Here is a 6,358-nt window from a genome sequence, read left to right on the forward strand (position 1 = left end):
TACCGACTACCACCGACTTCCAAAAATTACCCATAACTTGCCGACGATCATGGTTTTGGATCACGTGTTGGACTAGTGATCGACAGCTATTTCCCTCCCGGAAGAGACCTCAGAGCTCATATATGACCGATCTTTGGGTAATGCTGTGACCTTACACGAACACACACCCAACTCCCCGCCCACGGGAGCTGGAGTAACGACTCGTAGCGCAGCGATACTGGAATTATTTCAACCCTGGTCGGGATTCGAATCCGGACCGCCGTAGTGGCGGCCGGGAACTCTAACCACTGCGCCACCTGTGCCTGTTTGTACACGACAGCCTCCTGTTCTGAAAACTAACTTTTATTTAACCGCCAAAACTGATGGTAGTCGTTTTCCTGTTCCAGTAAATTCCTTTGGCCCCCGTGAGTTGAACCAAGGGCATGTTTTATTAAATTCCACGCTACAAAGACTTCTGTATGGGGTACCGTTCTAGTCTCCTGATAGGGGGGAGTTTGGGAATGTTAAATAGAGTCCTTTGGGGAAATTACGTTTCCTACACATTTATTGGATTTTTTTTTGTTATAGTCTAGGAAAATTCTAGACTCTTAAACATCGCCTTTAGGTAGCGGTCTATATTGAGGTCTCAGTTCAGTTCCTTCATAATGAGGTAATTTCCTTAAAAAAAAAAAAAAAAAAAAAAAAAAAGCTTTGCCGCCAGCCATGCGGTTTTCCACTTCCCACTGCATGGAAGTGCGGTGGTAACGTGAATGTAACAATCAGATGCCCTCAGTTGACTGAATAGACCCCTTCATGATCAACGGTAAAGCGCAAGAAACTGTACTATAGTACAGTAATTATGGTATATGGACAGTACTTGTAGAGGGGACAGTAGTATTGACTCAATATACTGTGTCAATGATAAATAATGTTTTGGAAAGGGCATTTATGACATCAAGCTGCCCAAAAATCCACCAAAGAAAGAAAGAAATATATATGAAATTGGAGAAAGGAATTACGTACTCTCCATGGAAACAATGTATTTGATATCATGTTCAATCCTAGTATTAACTTTAAGCCTATGCCTCTGCATCCAACGAGAATACACAGTGCATAATTGAGAGTATCGTTTTGGTTCACACCAAGGAAAGAAGGAAAAGAATATATAAATCATTGGAGAGGGAGATTACGTTCTCTTCATGGAAACAATGTATTTGATGTTATGTTCATTCTTGATAATAACTTTAAACCTATGCCTCTGTATTCAACAAGAATCCATAATGCATAAATGAGAGTATCGTTTCGGTACACACCACACTAATAATCAGGATATTATCATCATTTAGTGAGATATAATGTAAACTCATGACACTGTCTTTGTGTACAGGGTATACCACATGCTCATTCAGAATAAACATACTTATGCATACCAAATATTTTCATCGAGTTTTCATAAGTAAACATTTCGAGCAATGCAATGTTTACCGTTTTAGAGCGAACACTTTCGAATAATTTTATCGAATGTTTGTTCAATGCATAATCACATAGTCTCTGTATTTGGTCCCAGACAGAAGGATCCTGATTTTGGTATTATATATTCAAAAATATACCTGTTCATTTTAACTGGAATATACGTCTATGCTGGAAAAAAGGAAATATATGCACATCAATGAGGGAGGAAGGCGAGGAGTGTGATTTGAATAGGAGTGAATATGGAAGAGTTTTTGTGGAGTTTTGAAAACAAAAACAGCTCATTCCAAAACGTACGATCATTTTCCGAGCTCGGAGCGAGGGGAGCGCTATGCTTGTTTGTTTATATTTGTTTTTCCAAAAACAACTTTGGGTTAACTAGAAACCGTTTGTTAGATAAGCGTGTAAGCTTCCTACTGGTTTTTTCTTACACATTACACACATATTAGGAACTCATACTCAGTATATCGGCAGCCTCATAAAGAGAGTACCTAAGTCATTTGTCTAACTTTTCAGGGAAAAAAAGAAAAAGAAAAAAAGTTTTTCTGTTTTATAAATGTACGTAAAGTTCCTCCTAACGTAGTTTTAACATTAAATAACGTAGTTTTAACATTAGATAACGTAGTTTTAACATTAACGTAGTTTTAACGTAGTTTTAACGTAGTTTTAACATTAGATAAAGCATTGGGAATTGTACCATAAGGAGCAATGAAAAATTGATTTAGAAAAAAAAAAAAATCCAAAAATTGACGAAAAATGACTCAGGCAATTTCTTTACGAGGGTAACGATATATAAAAGGAAATACCATTTGAAGACGGAGGTTTCATAAGTACGACATTTTGTAGTAAAATTCGTATTAATAAAAATTCCTTTCCCATATCGTGTTTCTTTTGATAGACGTTCCGGCATCTATTAATTTCATACAACCTATTCATAACCACAGCAGGATGAATATTTTTCTAAAGGCCTAAAGTAACTACATGTATTTGAAAACAATAATCATTATATACCAGAAAAAAACAAGATACGTTTTTTCTTACACACATTGTTATTCTATTCTTATTTGTACTCTCTCTGTGTCCTTCTCCTATATATTTGTATCAATCTTCTTCATGAGAATGAGAGAACATAGAACATAGAACATAGAACATGAGAGAACATAGAATTTTTTTTTTTTTTCTAAACAAATGTTTGCCGAATGAAAAAGTCCAACATTTTCTCTAGCATGATAGAGTGGCTATCTATGGCGTATATTACTTATTAACAATTAATCTGAATAGTAATAATTGGTCTCAATTCCACCAGAACGGGATCCTGTGTTTAGATGAATACAATGACTCGACAGAACAAAGCTTCCTAATGTTCACCAGAACAAAATATCTAAAGAGTTTTATCATAGTGAGAATGTTACCTTATTCTTTCCCGAAATCTTCTGACACTAACCAGAATAAAACATATAAAGGCATCGTAGAAAAGGAACTGAGTTTATCGAAATGTAAATATGGAAAGCAAAATTCGAGATATGGTTCTTTTTTCTTAAAGACTTTTTTTTTGTGGGGGGACAAAAATGAATAACAATTATTTCTATTTTGAGCACATTTTAAATTAAACGAAGACGACGATTTTACGATTTTATTCAGCGATACAGGCTCTCTCTTTATGAAAAATTATTAATAAAATTGATTTTGTCAATGTTTGTTTTATGAGGGACCGTCATCTCCCTCATGTTTTCAAAATCTGTCTTTAAGAAATTTTGTATCAGGGTGACCCGGTGGCTGTGTGTTTTGACTCCACTATTCAACTTACAAAGGAAAATTAATTATCTTTGGTATGTACATGTGTATATATATGTATATGAATATATATGTATATATATATATATATGTGTGTGTATATATGTATATGTATATGTACATTATATGTATATGTACATTATATGTATATGTATATGTGTATATATATGTGTATATGTGTATGAACATGTGCATGTATATGTATATGTATAAGTATATTTATTTGTATATGTATGTGTATGTACAGTATATGTGCATGTATATGTACATTCACATGTACATGTACAGTATATGTGTGTATGCATGCATGTGTATGTATGTATGTATGTATGAATGTATATGTATATGTATATATATATGCATATATACATATATATATATGCATATATACATATATATATATATGCATATGTATATGTATATGCACATGTATATATATATATATATATATATATATATATATATTATATACAGTATATGTATATGTATATATATATGCATATGTATTTGTATATGTATATATATATGTATATATGTATATATATATATTTGTGTGTGTATATGTACTTGTATATGTATATGTATACATGTATGTATATATTTATGTATATGTACATTTACATGTGTATGTACAGTATATGTATGTATTGTATGTACTTATATTTGCATGTGTGTATGCACGCATGTATGTATGTATTTGTATGTGCATGTGTATATATATATGCAAGTATGTATGTATGCATGTATATATGTATGCATGTATGTATGCATATACTTATGCATGTATGTATGTATATATGTACGTACGTATGTACGAGTACGTACTTCAAAACTATATCAATAAATATTTATATTGGATGAATCTCCTACCAGAGACGTCTAGACGCTGGAAGGTTAATACATTAAAACTTTTGTCATTTTCTCACGTTCCTCATTCAAGGATGAAAAGGAAACTCGGCGGCTCTGGACTGAGGCTGTATAATCTATACAAGACGAGTTTCCAAAGTTTGGATTTCAAAGGATGTGATGCGACTTTGATGTTTACAAATTGAAGAATGTCTTCCCGAAGTGGCAACAAGATTCAGTGGAAGCTGGAGACCAAGTATTTTCAAAAACTGTTTTCTTCTTTGATAAAAAAAGAGAGCAAAAAAGAGAAGAAGAGGTAAATGCTTTTGATGCTTGTCGCTTGTGTCTGCACTCTCTTCAGGGTTTTATTGGTAATACTCTTTGGTAAGCAAACACAAAACACACATGCAGGCGCACGCACACACACACGCACACACACACACACACACACACACACACACACACACACACACACACACACACACACACACACACACACACACACACACACACACACACACACACCACTGAAAGCCGGTATCCCGCTCTCTGGGGCAGGGAGATGCATGTATGTGTGTATGTATGTATGTATGTATGTTTTCAAGAAAGTAGCAGTTGCCGACAAGACTGACGAGTTAAACACCATGTGAGGACGGAGCCTTTATTTGTACCACGTTTCGCTTATTACAGCTTTTTCAAGTATATAGTTGTGATACACATGCTTGAGATTAAATAAGAGGAATGGAGGGAACGGGGAAAGGAGGAAGTAGGGGGAGGGGAAGTTAGAGGAGGAGGAAGAAGAGGAAGAAGAGGAGGATGAGGAGGAGGAGGAGGAGGAGAAGGAGGAGGAGGAGGAGGAGGAGGAGGAGGAGGAGGATTGAATACTGGGAGAGGTTGAGAAGGCTGGCCCAAACGTCCTGATGTCATGGTGGGATTAGAAATCATTTGTACTCAGGACCAGGAAAGGATTAGTAATAGGCTTCTTCCTTAGGGCACTCAGAATATGCAGCGCAGAATACTTAGAAGAAGAGTGCAGGTTTATTAAAAAGACTTTTTTTACAACTAAATTTTCCAGAATCTCTTTTGGATAAGTAGTGTGCCAGACCAGCAGGACGATCAAAGACATCACGAGGACGAGAACAAACAACAACCAATCACCGGGCACCAAAGCCAGTGTTTATCGTATTCCGTGCTCGGGATGTGATAAACCTTACATCGGAGAAACGTCACGCGACCTGAATACACGAATACGTGAACACCGTTACGACGTCAGGCATGTTGTCACCACCAATGCATGTGTGACACAGAGGAACGGGGAAAACCATCTGATGGACTGGAAGAATGCAGAGCTGCTGATACGAGAACCCGACAAGATCCGCAGGAAGTGTTTGGAAGCAGCGATCATTCAAGGAACGAACACTATTGAACAAAATAGGGGCATGTTCAACATCTCACCCCACATAATTCCTCTAATGCCCATGGCCAACAAAATTTTAAACCCCCTTCTTCTTCTCCTCCTCCTCCTCCTCCTCCTCCTCCTCTTCCTTCCCCTCCCCCTACTTCTTTCTTTCCCCGTTCCCTCTATTCCTCTTATTTAATATCAAGCATGTGTATCACAATTATGTAATTGAAAAAGCTGTAATAAGCGAAACGTCGTACAAATAAAGGCTCCGTCCTCACATGGTGTTTAACTCGTCATGTATGTATGTATATATGTATGTGTGAGTGTGTATGTATGTGTAAGGTCACAACATTATTTATATATCGGTCTCTGAGCTCTCATCCAGGAGGGTAGCAGCTATCGATCACGAGCCCAGCACATAATCCAAGACCATGGTGATTCACATGATATATCTGTTGAGGTCTTCCACTTCCTCTTTTTTCTCTCAAGAAGCTTTCCATCAACCTCCAAGATTCCAAAAATTGAAGCTGAAGATAATTTTTTTAGATACGGTTTCTTGTTTCTCAGCATCTTCAATACGGTGACCTGAGGTTCTGTGTTATCTACTTCTCTTTTCCCTTGAGGAACGCGCTTCCCGAGCTAAACTCGCCCTCGGCCAAGCGGGACCCCAGTCTATGTAGGGTCTGCCCGCCTGTTATCGGAATAGAATAATCTGGCGCTAGTGACAACGAAATCTATAGAAGAGTGGTTCTCAAGCTATGGTCCGTGACCACTTGGGAGACTATAAAATTTCACATGCGGGGTCGCATAACGGAAACAGGTGATTCACCTTGGTCTTTGGATCACGTGTTGGACTCGTGATCGACA

Source organism: Oratosquilla oratoria, chromosome 37 (genome assembly GCF_046742065.1).
Source record: "Oratosquilla oratoria isolate Oo_2021 chromosome 37, ASM4674206v1, whole genome shotgun sequence".
NCBI classification, from domain to species: domain Eukaryota; kingdom Metazoa; phylum Arthropoda; class Malacostraca; order Stomatopoda; family Squillidae; genus Oratosquilla; species Oratosquilla oratoria.